This window comes from Mus musculus, chromosome 4, assembly GCF_000001635.26.
Source record: "Mus musculus strain C57BL/6J chromosome 4, GRCm38.p6 C57BL/6J".
Taxonomy (NCBI): domain Eukaryota; kingdom Metazoa; phylum Chordata; class Mammalia; order Rodentia; family Muridae; genus Mus; species Mus musculus.
In genome coordinates this window covers 66,718,932-66,734,480 of record NC_000070.6, presented here as the reverse complement: position 1 = coordinate 66,734,480, position 15,549 = coordinate 66,718,932, and the positions used below count along the sequence as shown (strand labels likewise).

At 38.6% G+C, this 15,549-nt stretch overlaps 1 pseudogene; it reads left to right on the top strand.

Moving 5' to 3' along the window:
* Window positions 1–8,936: 8,936 nt before the first annotated feature.
* On the top strand, window positions 8,937–9,411 carry Gm11220 (annotated as a pseudogene).
* The last annotated feature ends 6,138 nt before the right edge of the window (window positions 9,412–15,549 follow it).

The following is a 15,549-nucleotide window of genomic DNA, read 5'->3' as shown; positions in this document are numbered from 1 at the left end:
TTTTTGAATTTGTAATGATCAAAAATTAATTTAAGGTCAAATGTAATGAACACAAAGTCTTTCTTACCATACTTTCCTAGGTTATACCCTTCACACTCTGTTTCCTGCCACTACACAATGCCAATAAATATTGCTCAAAATACCTCAGCTTAGATTGGAGACCATTTTATGTTATCAATGTCAATGATTTTAATGTACACATAAAATTTCCTGCTCCAACAGAAATACAGAATTTTAATTACAAAAAACAAAACCTTTTATATTTTCATATCATCATTTCTCAGCTTACAAATTAGTATATTTATTATGGTTATTTAGTGTGTGTATGTGTTTGTGTGTGTGTGAGTGTGTGTGAGTGTGTGTGTGTGTGAGTGTGTGTGAGTGTGTGTGAGTGTGTGAGTGTGTGTGTGATTGTGTGTGAATGTGTGTGAGAGTGTGTTAGTGTGTGTGAATGTGTGTGAGAGTGTGTGAATGTGTGTGAGAGTACGTGTGTGTGAGTGTGTGTGTGTGTGCATGTGTGTGTGTGAGTGTGTGTGTGAGTGTGTGTGTGTGAGTGTGTGAATGTGTGTGAGAGTGTGTGTGTGTGAGTGTGTGTGTGAGTGTGTGAGTGTGTGTGTGTGAGTGTGTGAGTGTGTGAATGTGTGTGAGTGTGTGTGTGTGTGTGTGTGTGAGTGTGTGTGTGTGTTTTCATGTGTTATATATGCCACAGTGCATGTGTAGAAGTTGGAGAACAATTTTCAAGAACTGAGTCTCTCCTTTCACTCTGTGGATCCCAGAAACAAAATTCAGCTCCTTAGAATAGTGGCAAATGTCTTTATCTGCTGTTAAGCCAACTCTCCAGTCTTCAAGTTCATATATCTTTAAATTGTATTTGATATTGAAAATTTCTGTTTGAGTTGCTAGCTTCAGTTCAATTAAAAAGTAAATCATCAATAAATTTCACCTTGGTATTAGAAGATTGCTTCCAATTTTACAGTATATACTTATACAAAGTGGTGTTCTAATCCTTGTTGGTGATATTGATCAGCTCTGAAGAACTTCAGAGATGTTCTATATCCAGCAGTATTAATTATTTTTCCAAAATTTAATTTTTTATGCAAGAATAAGCAAGCATGTCGATCTTTTTACTCTTAAAATTTGCTCTTGTACTTAGTAGATGATAAAATTATTTGAATATCAAAGAAATTTTTAAAAATTAAAATGATCTATTACTAGTAAGTCTTTTATATGCATTTTTAAAAATATGCTTCTATGCCTCATTACAAAACATTTTGGGGGGGATTGTGAGTAAAAAGAGTTTAGAAACCTACTCTAGGACATATGTCCATAACAGTTGATACTATCTCTATTGATAACTGCTACAAGTTTTCTGCATTAGATTTATCTCTTGCTAGATGATAGGTAAAGGCAACGAGGACACAACCTGGTCAAATGACACTCTATTTTCAACGTAAAACTATTTCTATGATCAAAGATCACATAACTCTTCATTTATATCTTGCCAAATACAGATTAAATTGATCACATAAATAGATAACTTGTAGTCCCTTTACGGTTTCTTTCCTATCAATCTGTCTCTTCTAGATATCCATATAATAATAAACCAATATTTTCTGGTAATTAACACTTTCCAGAACATGCCTCATATTCTTGTGTATTAATCTTTACTTGTCTCTTAGGAGTGGCGATTTTATTGAGCACAGTTTTAATTATGGAAACAAAGACTGAGGAATCAATCTAACCACAGTTGTGTTTTTCATACTCTTAAAGTAGTCTGCATTAATACCGTTTGGAAAGGGAAACCATGCCGAATATAGACTAGTGTTCTGTTTTCATCAATTGATCTGAGTTCTTCTGTTGACTAGCATTACTCTTGGGAGCACCAGACTGGCCAGCAATAACAACACTGCAACAAGATCCTTCTGTACAAGTTTATTGGGAGAGCTTGATTGCAGAGGCGAAGAGACCCCAAGCCCAGAACTGGTGCTGCTTATATAGGCCTAGGAGAGGCATGTCTCACACCCGGATTGGTTATGCACTATACCTCATTTGCATATTCCTCATCTGATTGGTTACTCTCTCTCAGTACCTCACAGAACCTCATTATCATACCTCATTTGCATGTCTCACATCTGATTGGTTATACTCTCAAAACCTCATTATCATGCCCGGGCCAGGAAGTGACTTGGCAAAAAGCTTTACTGCATATGTACACATTGGTTGTTTGTCCAAACTTATGTGTGGTCGCCAGCAGTAGCCAGCGCCGCTCTGCAACGGCACATGTGGCTTCCCACACATTACTTCATTCATCAAAAATTCTTCCATGAGCCTTCTTTGATACCTATCTGTTAGTAGAGATATAGCATCTGCCTCCAGGATAGTTCTTAAAATGCTAGCATGCATTGAAAGCAGTCACCACATGACCTGGAAGTGTGGAAATGTCAGCTATTATTATCAACAAGCTGCTAGATTTGACATTCTGAAATATTTCAGTCTTGATAGTTCATGTTTCTTGGCGTCCATGCTGCATACTTTTCTTCTTCTGGGTTTGCATGTGACAATTTTCTCTGTGTATATTACATTGCTCTTGTGCGTCTCTGTCCTTTTCTGATATTTATAAATAGTTCCCCAGAGTAGTGTCATTGAACTAGTGCTCATATGGCTACAGATTCACTCTGTATTATCTGATTGCCTCTAAGGTTTACTGATAAATGGAGGAACCAAAAAAGTCTCCTTTTCAAGCTCTTTCATTAACCTCAGAGCTTTGTGTCTTTCCTTTGATAACCCAGAGGAATTTCAGTTCATTCAGCCTAAGATATTACTCCACCATCATAATATTTATAAAACTGCTCATCTGTTAATATATTCTGTATTTATTTGTACTTCAACCAATTGTGTACCCACTTATGGAAAGTATATCTACATATATCGTATTTTATTTCCCTCCAATCTCTTATAGTAGAATTTTTCTCTGTATGGAATATATACATATAAAATATTCATTTGAAATATTTTGTACAGACATGTATCCACATTCTAATCTGTAGTATCTGTAAACATCACCATCTTTGGAAAAATAATCTTGCAAATGTGACTAAGGATGTGAGATGTCCATATTAGTATTGGAGCGGTAAACATCCAGTGGATCTCTGTTAGTTTGAGCGCAAAATTCTCTTCATAATGAGTTACAGACCAGCCAAGGCTACATCATGAAACCCTTTCTAAAACAGTGGGGAGAAAGATTGTGAGATGAGGAGACAAATCCAAGTTTTTGAGATGAACCCTTTATGTTATTATTAAAATTATTGCATGGAAAGGCAGATGGAGAATTATGACACCCACAAGAAGTGATGTGCATGCAAAGACAGAGATTGGAGTTGCATAAGTTAATGCTAAACCATCCAGTGATCTAAACACTCACCAAGTCTAGGAGACAGTAGAAGAGACAAGAAGTCCACTTTCCTATGAACCTCTACATGAAGTATGTCCTTCTGTCACTTTGATTTTGATCTGTCTTAGAACACTGTGAGAAAATGTCATTCTGGGCTTTAAAATTCTATGCCTGTAGTGATTTATTACAGTAGCTACAGGAAGCTAATCCACCCCTCTATTCTCCTATTCTCCATGCTGGAGTTCTGATTATCAACTGAGTGATGGTAGTTGCTTTTCTTTCCCTATATTTAGCCTGGCCTGCTTCCAAACTAGCCTTCAACAGATGCAAATTAAGATGCTCTGCTTTTATGCCTAAAATATAGCTAACTCCAATATCTTCAGTGCGGTGTTTACACCTCTCAGTCCAGTGTTTCTCCCCTTTCTTCAACAACACCTTTGTTTTCTCACAATTCATCAGCATTGATTCGTAGGATTCCTGGACTGGTCCTGGTTGATTTACTTCTCACATTTGCCAACAAGGTTTTGTCTTTAATACTACCTCCCTTGTGTTCCCTTCTTCCTTCTCCCTGCTATTCTGAACTCAGTATGCATCTCAGTTATTGAAGTTTTTTGTTTAATACTTGTTCTTCACATGCTGTCAGCTTCCTGGAACCAGAAACCATGTATAATTTTTTTTCTGCCACTTGTTTTTATAATACACTTAATTTTATAAATTTCCAAGTATTTCTCAAACCTGGAGAAAATAGATGCTTAGCAGATCAGATTTCTGAAATGGCTCCAATAACGTTCTCTCTTAATATAACTCTGAAATTCCTCCTCAGTTTTTATCATGATAGGTTTAATGATGCCTTCAAAAGTTTGCTTCACATACAGTCTAAGCCTGGTTTTGTCTATTCCTTTCATCTAATAAAATGCCAACTGATTCCCTGTCATTATTAACCAGTAAATGTTGAATGATTTCTAAACTGAATAACTAAAATTTTACTATTTTTTGAAGTTTTCTTCAACAAATGAAAGTAGGCCTAACCTTTGCCCTATTTATAAGTTATTTTAAAATTGTATTCCTTCCAATAGATATTCTTCAATCTCCTTACACACACAAACACACACACACACACACACACAGATACATCACACATATGTGTATATATATATGGATACATACACACACACACACACACACACACACACCTAGATGTATGTATATGCATGCAATATAGATGTGGGAATATCAATACAGAGATATAGATTTATTCATGTGAATTCTTGCATATATTTTGTGTGAGTATAGTTTCACATGAATACAAAACCCATATACAAATAATGATAAATATATACATGTTAATATAACTGAGCGAGAATCCCATAATCAGCCTCCAAATGCTGACACCATTGCATACACCAGCAAGATTTTGTTAAAAGGACCTTGATATAGCTGTCTCTTGTGAGGCTATGCCAGGGCCTAGCAAACACAGAAGTGGTTGCTCACAGTCAGCTATTGGATGGATCACAGGGCCCCCAATGGAGGAGCTAGAGAAAGTACCCAAAAAGCTAAAGGGATCTGCAACCCTATAGGTGGAACAACAATATGAAGTAACCAGTACCCCCCGGAGCTCGTGTCTCTAGCTGCATATGTATCGGAAGATGGCCTAGTCAGCCATCAGTGGAAAGAGAGGCCCATTGGTCGTGCAAACTTTATATGCCTCAGTACAGGGGAATGCCAGGGTCAAGAAGTGGGAGTGGGTGGGAGGGGGAGTGGGTGGGGGAACGTGTGGGGAACTTTTGGGATAACATTGTAAATGTAAATGAAATAAATACCTAATTAAAATAAATAAATAAATAAAAATATTAATTATCAACCTGACGTGTTCTAGAATCATCTAGGAGACAAGCCTCTGGGTATAACACTAAACGGTAGTAGAGCTTAGATTAGCTGTTGGGATGTCTGTAAGGCATTATCTTGATTAGGTTAATTGACATTTGAAGATTCACTCTAAAATTGGGCTGCACCATTCCCTGAGCTGGGATCCTGTGCTTTGGTAAAGGAGATATCTCACTGAACATCATAATTTATTGTTCTCTGATTCCTGCCTGAGGATACAACTTGATGGGCTACCTCGAACTCTCTTTTGCACCATTTCCCTGCCATGTTAGACTGTATCCTTGAACTGTGAGTTAAAATTAACACTTTCTGTCTAGTCTGTTTCTCTTTTTGGTTTATATTATAATATGTATAAACATCCTTTTGCATAGTTATCATGAACATGTTAAGAATATACTCTGGAAAGAGATCTTAGTAAACACAAGTCTAAATCCCAAATATAAAACTGAAGAGAATTTGTCAGTCAACAACACCAATACCTTGACTTTTCAGATGGGAGAAATGAAACTGACTCACATGTATTGTTATTCAGCAGAACAGAAAAAGAATTGAGGCAAGACCTAACCTAAGGCAGCTAACAAAGACAATGGATTAAAGGCTAATGGCACTTTCGCCTCCACTGTGACACTGAAAACCCAAATCCTTGTTTAGCATTCTAAATAATTCATTGCCTTTCTGGTGTTTCTGGTAAACACCCTTGCCAGGTTCCTAATGAAACCCCACAACTCTATCCTTTAAGGGAGAAGAAAGACCCAATTAAGCAAGTGTCTGAGCCAGTGTCCCTAAACTAGAGGCCAAAACTAACCAGATATGCATAGGGTTAAAATGGGAAACTAAGAGTAATAGCTAGAAAATTATCCCCATTAAGTCTTTGACACAGTTTTAAGAAAATGCAGTTTTACTTTGCTTAAACTTTTATCCATGGGGAAGGCTAGGAAGACCCTTGAATGCCAGATACTTGTGTCATAATTCTTTCTGAGGGAGACTTCAGTTTTCTGTGACTCAATTTCCTGACAGGTCTGACTATCTGTAGGCTGGTTTACAAGAAACTGTTCTGCACCTCAAAACTTTGATAGTTCAATGGAACCATTTATTAAGTTACAGGAAATGAGTACTTTCCTAAACTCTGCCACCACAACTAAACAAACATTTTGTTGTTGTTGTTGTTGTTGTTGTTGTTTATTTTATAAAATCCTCAGATGCTGTTTTCACCTTTCCCAGTGCTGTGGAATTTTATATTTAAAAATCAAGCTTCAAGAGTATATCAGTCTAAAAGCTCATGTAGTATACCCTAATGTGAAAAGACAGTAGTTAATACCTCCACTTAAATTCAATTTGGTATCTATGAATTATAAACTCACCGACCCATGAAGCATACCGATCTAACTCACCAAAGAAATGATCCCAAAACTTTTCCTTTCTGAACTGTACATTTCAAAGCGTTCATTTGCTTGTCCTATATCTGCCTTGTTGAGCAACATGGGTCTAAATTAAACCCTTCTTCTCAGTGAGCCCAGAAAAGAGAAGAAAAAATTATATTCTAACTATTTATAAAGGCTTGCAAAACCCCTGTTACATGATCCAGAAGAGGACCAATACTAGACACTGACTGACAGAGGATCTACACATCCACTTACTTGTGTTGAGATTCCCTACAAGTAGACTTTAACACAAGGATTGTTCCTTAAAATTCAGAAGAAAACCAGGGAAGTAATCCCAATAGAAAGGTAAATAAATGATACTTGTGTCAGAAGGATGAGTTAGCACTCAAGTTACAAATGGACATGGGACAGGACTAAGTCCCTTTGTGAAACCATGGAGACAATGTGGAGCACACATATCCAAACTGTCTGTCAAGTGATGAACTTGGGGTTTTTATCTACCAACTTATGCCAGCCATGATCTGAGAGCTATACTGAGAGATTATTAATTCAATAGAACTTCCAGTGTGGTATTATAAGAGATAAGTAGGAGGCACCAAGCCAAAAGAAGACTTCAAGGAGAAAAAATTTAAGTGGTTATGTCTGGAAGTCAGAAAACTTCCATAAGGAAAATAAAGGATGAGAAGAAAAGCAAGTAGCACTAGCAATGTCTGCTATGTCATTTCAATGTCAGTCCGGGAAAAGAAGACAAAAAAAAATGAATTTGGGTTGATATGAAGAAAACTCTATGTCCATTGCTCACCAGATAAGAGACATGAAATAGAACAAGGATTAATTGTGCCAGGAAAGGCTGATCCTCATACAATAATTCTAACTCCGTGTTATTGAAAAAAGATAAAGATGATGGTTTGAGGCTAATTAATGGCTGTCTCTGTTTAGCCAATCACCCATGTTAGAAAAAACTCGAAAGAGAAGTAAAATTTCTCAATACTACATGAAATCAAAATCCAGTGTATGCAAATAAACATTTGAAGACTAAACATTCATTTATATGTTGTCTGCAATTGCTTTCACACAACAAAGCAGAACTGAACAACATGGCCAAAACAATCCCAAATATTAGTTCACTCTTTCTTTGTGGACTCTAGAACAAGAAACTTGGAGGACACAAAGTATCAAAACTGTGTAAGTAACAAAACCTCGACAGTACAGTAAATTTAATATTAATATCACTAAGAATTAAATATACTACCTACAATGTCTTAGTCAGTGAAAGAAGTGGAAAAGTTTTTTTTTAATTTACAATTCTATTAAAGAGATATCTTCATATTAGCAGTTCTATAGTTTTTTTGTTAAGCTTTGAATATGCTCTGACTATATGATGTGTATGCATATATGCATATGTGTGTGAGAGAATGGACATGTATTCATAACATGATGTATATACATATGGAATTCAGAGAAAATGTTAGTCCCTCACTTTCCACTTTGTATGTGTGTGTGATGGTTTGTGTATGTTCGGCTCAGGGAGTGGCACTAGCAGAAGTTGTGGCCCTTTTGGAGTAGGTGTGGCCTTGTTGGAATAGGTGTGTCACTGTGGGTGTGGGCTTTAATATCCTCATCTTAGCTGCCTGGAAGTCAATATTCACCTAGCATCCTTCAGATGAAGATATAGAACTCTCAGCTCCTCCTGTACCTTGCCTGCCTGGATGTTGGCATGTTCCAGCCTTGATGATAATGGACTGAACCTGTGAACCTGTAGCCAGCCCCAAATAAATGTCCTTATAAGAGTTGCCTTGGTTATGGTATCTGTTAACAGCAGTAAAACCTGAAGGCAGTGTGGCAGGGTGTTTTGTTGTTTCTTGGTGTGTATGAAAGTATGGCTAGCCCTTGAGTTTCTAGGGATTCTATGTCTCCTCCTACTATCTCGCTATAGTAATACTGGGGCAGGGGTGGCATGCTACCTTACCATGTCTGTCTTCTTGAAGGTTCTGATGAAGCAATCATGTATCGTCACAATTGTGCAGCACATACCTTACAAAGTCATCTTTCCAGCTAATTTAAATCTTTTCAACCTCCTCTGTAAAGAGAACAAGAGTCGCATTGAGCCATCTGATCGCACCAGTTGCCACTCTCTCCCTTGAGTATTAGGAGTTTTCCTCTCTTTATCTATAGGCAACTTGTCATTATTCAAACTCATCAATCTTTTGTTCCTTCTTGAAGCTCAATCTTCAAGAAATAGTTGACCTCCACTACACCCTCTGCACAACTTGCACACTATGTGCCACTCTTGCAACCATTTCCATACCATGACTGGCCTGAGGGCCCAGGCTCCAACTCCATTGGCCCGAACTTGCTGGGCTCCAGTCCTGAGATTTTCACCTTCGACCCTCCCTCTTCGGGAGCAGGGGGTAGCATCTGCCACGCATCTGAATACTTCTCGCGGTCACCAAAACACAGCCAAAGAGTCCTCTACTCTCAAGAAGTCCAGCACCAGCTCCTAGCTGAGGAACCCAATATTGCCATGAGGGTCCTCTTTCCCTTGCTCACCATCGTCTTCTGCCAGATTTTGATAGTTGAAAAGAGGGTGTTTGGCAGCCCCTGTCTCCGGAGGATGCGCTGTATCACCTGAGCCCATCTCTGCACCCCATTACAGCATCTCCGGTCCTCGAGCCTTTGAATCTGACCTCTGAGTCCTTGGACTATGAACAGGATTTCAAAGCTTTTCTCCAGCAACTTCCGGCAGCTTTCTAAACGCGATGAGTCACAGTCCAAACAAACAAACAAACAAACAAACAAACAAACAAACAAAGAGGCACCCCGGGTACCTAGTGTGTGAGAACTTATCCCAAACTGAGACTTCTAAAGCAAAGAGCTAACTCAGAACACTACCACCAAGATGCTTTTGCTTGGAGCCAGCCTGAGGCACCTTGGGTCCTGGCTAGACTCACTAGGAACCTAATCAGTCAGTGTCTAATTAATATTTATGTATCTATGTGTATCGTCCTAGGTGAAGGAGGGATGTGAGTATATGACCCCTTGTTGTAACACAGGTATTTATTATGATTTGTAGGGTCAGTGAAACAGAGTTGTGGGAGAGAGGACCCGAATGGTAGGACTTACAGCTTAGGGATTATTCTTTTTTTTTTTTTTATTTATTTTTTATTTTTTTTTATTAGGTATTTAGCTCATTTACATTTCCAATGCTATACCAAAAGTCCCCCTTACCCACCCACCCCCACTCCCCTACCCACCCACTCCCCCCCTTTGGCCCTGGCGTTCCCCTGTACCGGGGCACACAAAGTCTGCGTGTCCAATGGGCCTCTCTTTCCAGTGATGGCCGACTAGGCCATCTTTTGATACATATGCAGCTAGAGTCAAGAGCTCAGGGGTACTGGTTAGTTCATAATGTTGTTCCACCTATAGGGTTGAAGATCCCTTTAGCTCCTTGGGTACTTTCTCTAGCTCCTCCATTGGGAGCCCTGTGATCCATCCATTAGCTGACTGTGAGCATCCACTTCTGTGTTTGCTAGGCCCCGGCATAGTCTCACAAGAGACAGCTACATCTGGGTCCTTTCAGTAAAATCTTGCTAGTGTATGCAATGGTGTCAGCATTTGGAAGCTGATTATGGGGTGGATCCCTGGATATGGCAGTCTCTACATGGTCCATCCTTTCATCTCAGCTCCATACTTTGTTTCTGTAACTCCTTCCATGGGTGTTTTGTTCCCACTTCTAAGGAGGGGCATAGTGTCCACACTTCAGTCTTCATTTTTCTTGAGTTTCATGTGTTTAGGAAATTGTATCTTATATCGTGGGTATCCTAGGTTTTGGGCTAGTATCCACTTATCAGTGAGTACATATTGTGTGAGTTCCTTTGTGATTGTGTTACCTCACTCAGGATGATGCTCTCCAGGTCCATCCATTTGGCTAGGAATTTCATAAATTCATTCTTTTTAATAGCTGAGTAGTACTCCATTGTGTAGATGTACCACATTTTCTGTATCCATTCCTCTGTTGAGGGGCATCTGGGTTCTTTCCAGTTTCTGGCTATTATAAATAAGGCTGCTATGAACATAGTGGAGCATGTGTCCTTCTTACCAGTTGGGGCTTCTTCTGGATATATGCCCAGGAGAGGTATTGCTGGATCCTCCGGTAGTACTATGTCCAATTTTCTGAGGAACCGCCAGACTGATTTCCAGAGTGGTTGTACAAGCCTGCAATCCCACCAACAATGGAGGAGTGTTCCTCTTTCTCCACATCCTCGCCAGCATCTGCTGTCACCTGAATTTTTGATCTTAGCCATTCTCACTGGTGTGAGGTGGAATCTCAGGGTTGTTTTGATTTGCATTTCCCTGATGATTAAGGATGTTGAACATTTTTTCAGGTGCTTCTCTGCCATTCGGTATTCCTCAGGTGAGAATTCTTTGTTCAGTTCTGAGCCCCATTTTTTAAGGGGGTTATTTGATTTTCTGAGGTCCACCTTCTTGAGTTCTTTATATATGTTGGATATTAGTCCCCTATCTGATTTAGGATAGGTAAAGATCCTTTCCCAGTCTGTTGGTGGTCTTTTTGTCTTATAGACAGTGTCTTTTGCCTTGCAGAAACTTTGGAGTTTCATTAGGTCCCATTTGTCAATTCTCGATCTTACAGCACAAGCCATTGCTGTTCTGTTCAGGAATTTTTCCCCTGTGCCAATATCTTCAAGGCTTTTCCCCACTTTCTCCTCTATAAGTTTCAGTGTCTCTGGTTTTATGTGAAGTTCCTTGATCCACTTAGATTTGACCTTAGTACAAGGAGATAAGTATGGATCGATTCGCATTCTTCTACATGATAACAACCAGTTGTGCCAGCACCAATTGTTGAAAATGCTGTCTTTCTTCCACTGGATGGTTTTGGCTCCCTTGTCGAAGATCAAGTGACCATAGGTGTGTGGGTTCATTTCTGGGTCTTCAATTCTATTCCATTGGTCCACTTGTCTGTCTCTATACCAGTACCATGCAGTTTTTATCACAATTGCTCTGTAGTAAAGCTTTAGGTCAGGCATGGTGATTCCACCAGAGGTTCTTTTATCCTTGAGAAGAGTTTTTGCTATCCTCGGTTTTTTGTTATTCCAGATGAATTTGCAAATTGCTCCTTCTAATTCGTTGAAGAATTGAATTGGAATTTTAATGGGGATTGCATTGAATCTGTAGATTGCTTTTGGCAAGATAGCCATTTTTACAATGTTGGTCCTGCCAATCCATGAACATGGGAGATCTTTCCATCTTCTGAGATCTTCTTTAATTTCTTTCTTCAGGGACTTGAAGTTTTTATCATACAGATCTTTCACTTCCTTTGTTAGAGTCACGCCGAGATATTTTATATTATTTGTGGCTATTGAGAAGGGTGTTGTTTCCCTAATTTCTTTCTCAGCCTGTTTATTCTTTGTGTAGAGAAAGGCCATTGACTTGTTTGAGTTAATTTTATATCCAGCTACTTCACCGAAGCTGTTTATCAGGTTTAGGAGTTCTCTGTTGGAATTTTTAGGGTCACTTATATATACTATCATATCATCTGCAAAAAGTGATATTTTGACTTCCTCTTTTCCAATTTGTATCCCCTTGATCTCCTTTTGTTGTTGAATTGCTCTGGCTAATACTTCAAGTACTATGTTGAAAAGGTAGGGAGAAAGTGGGCAGCCTTGTCTAGTCCCTGATTTTAGTGGGATTGCTTCCAGCTTCTCTCCATTTACTTTGATGTTGGCTACTGGTTTGCTGTAGATTGCTTTTATCATGTTTAGGTATTGGCCTTGAATTCCTGATCTTTCCAGAACTTTTATCATGAATGGGTGTTGGATCTTGTCAAATGCTTTTTCTGCATCTAACGAGATGATCATGTGGTTTTTGTCTTTGAGTTTGTTTATATAATGGATTACATTGATGGATTTTCGTATATTAAACCATCCCTGCATCCCTGGAATAAAACCTACTTGGTCAGGATGGATGATTGCTTTAATGTGTTCTTGGATTCGGTTAACGAGAATTTTATTAAGGATTTTTGCATCGATGTTCATAAGAGAAATTGGTCTGTAGTTCTCTATCTTTGTTGGATCTTTCTGTGGTTTAGGTATCAGAGTAATAGTGGCTTCATAAAATGAGTTGGGTAGAATACCTTCTACTTCTATCTTGTGAAAAAGTTTGTGCAGAACTGGAGTTAGATCTTCTTTGAAGGTCTGATAGAACTCTGCACTAAACCCATCTGGTCCTGGGCTTTTTTTGGCTGGGAGACTATTAATAACTGCTTCTATTTCTTTAGGGGATATGGGACTGTTTAGAAGGTCAACGTGATCCTGATTCAACTTTGGTACCTGGTATCTGTCCAGAAATTTGTCCATTTCGTCCAGGTTTTCCAGTTTTGTTGAGTATAGCCTTTTGTAGAAGGATCTGATGGTGTTTTGGATTTCTTCAGGATCTGTTGTTATGTCTCCCTTTTCATTTCTGATTTTGTTAATTAGGATTTTGTCCCTGTGCCCTTTAGTGAGTCTAGCTAAGGGTTTATCTATCTTGTTGATTTTCTCAAAGAACCAACTCCTCGTTTGGTTAATTCTTTGAATAGTTCTTCTTGTTTCCACTTGGTTGATTTCACCCCTGAGTTTGATTATTTCCTGCCGTCTACTCCTCTTGGGTGAATTTGCTTCCTTTTTTTCTAGAGCTTTTAGATGTGTTGTCAAGCTGCTAGTATGTGCTCTCTCCCGTTTTTTCTTGAAGGCATTCATAGCTATGAGTTTCCCTCTTAGAAATGCTTTCATTGTGTCCCAAAGGTTTGGGTACGTTGTGGCTTCATTTTCATTAAACTCTAAAAAGTCTTTAATTTCTTTCTTTATTCCTTCCTTGACCAAGGTATCATTGAGAAGAGTGTTGTTCAGTTTCCATGTGAATGTTGGCTTTCTGTTATTTATTTTGTTATTGAAGATCAGCCTTAGTGCATGGTGATCTGATAGGATACATGGGACAATTTCAATATTTTTGAATCTGTTGAGGCCTGATTTGTGACCTATTATGTGGTCAATTTTGGAGAAGGTACCATGAGGTGCTGAGAAGAAGGTATATCCTTTTGTTTTAGGATAAAATGTTCTGTAGATATCTGTCAGATCCATTTGTTTCATCACTTCTGTTAGTTTCAGTGTGTCCCTGTTTAGTTTCTGTTTCCATGATCTGTCCATTGGTGAAAGTGGTGTGTTGAAGTCTCCCACTATTATTGTGTGAGGCGCAATGTGTGCTTTGAGCTTTACTAAAGTTTCTTTAGTGAATGTGGCTGCTCTTGTATTTGGAGCATAGATATTCAGAATTGAGAGTTCCTCTTGGAGGATTTTGCCTTTGATGAGAATGAAGTGTCCCTCCTTGTCTTTTTTGATGACTTTGGGTTGGAAGTCAATCTTATCAGATATTAGGATGGCTACTCCTGCTTGTTTCTTCATACCATTTGCTTGGAAAATTGTTTTCCAGTCTTTCATTCTGAGGTAGTGTCTATCTTTTTCTCTGAGATGAGTTTCCTGTAAGCAGCAAAATGTTGGGTCTTGTTTGTGTAGCCAGTTTGTTAGTCTATGTCTTTTTATTGGCGAGTTGAGACCATTGATGTTAAGAGATATTAAGGAAAAGTAATTGTTGCTTCCTGTTATTTTAGTTGTTAAAGGTGGCATTCTGTTCTTGTGGCTGTCTTCTTTTAGGTTTGTTGAGGGATTACCTTCTTGTTTTTTCTAGGGCGTTGTTCCCGTTCTTGTATTGGTTTTTTTCTGTTATTATCCTTTGAAGGGCTGGATTCGTGGAGAGATAATGCGTGAATTTGGTTTTGTCGTGGAATACTTTGGTTTCTCCCTCTATGATAATTGAGAGTTTGGCTGGGTATAGTAGCCTGGGCTGCAGTTTGTGTTCTCTTAGTGTCTGTATAACATCTGTCCAGGCTCTTCTGGCTTTCATAGTCTCTGGTGAAAAATCTGGTGTAATTCAGATAGGCTTGCCTTTATATGTTACTTGACCTTTTTCCCTTACTGCTTTTAGTATTCTATCTTTATTTAGTGCATTTGATGTTCTGATTATTATGTGTCGGGAGGAATTTCTTTTCTGGTCCAGTCTATTTGGAGTTCTGTAGGCTTCTTGTATGTTCATATGCATCTCATTCTTTAGATTTGGGAAGTTTTCTTCAATAATTTTGTTGAAGATGTTTGCTGGACCTTTGAGTTTTAAATCTTCATTCTCATCCACTCCTATTATCCGTACGTTTGGTCTTCTTATTGTGTCCTGGATTTCCTGGATATTTTGAGTTAGGATCTTTTTGCATTTTCCATTTTCTTTGATTGTTGTGCCGATGTTCTCTATGGAATCTTCTGCACTTGAGATTCTCTCTTCCATCTCTTGTATTCTGTTGCTGATGCTCAAATCTATGGTTCCAGATTTCTTTCCTAGGGTTTCTATCTCTAGTGTTGCCTCGCTTTGAGTTTTCTTTATTGTGTCTACTTCCCTTTTTAGGTCTAGTATGGTTTTGTTCATTTCCATCACCTGTTTGTATGTTTTTTCCTCTTTTTCTGTAAGGACTTCTACCTGTTTGATTGTGTTTTCCTGTTTTTCTTTAAGGACTTGTAACTCTTTAGCAGTGTTCTCCTGTATTTCTTTAAGTGATTTATTAAAGTCCTTCTTGATGTCCTCTACCATCATCATGAGATATGCTTTTAAATCTAGGTCTAGGTTCTCAGGTGTGTTGGGGTTCCCTGGACTGGGCGAAGTGGGTGTGCTGGGTTCTGGTGATGGTGAGTGGTCTTGGTTCCTGTTAGTAAGATTCCTCCGTTTACCTTTCGCCATCTGGTAATCTCTGGAGTTAGTAGTTATAGTTGACTCTGTTTAGAGATTGTTCTTCTG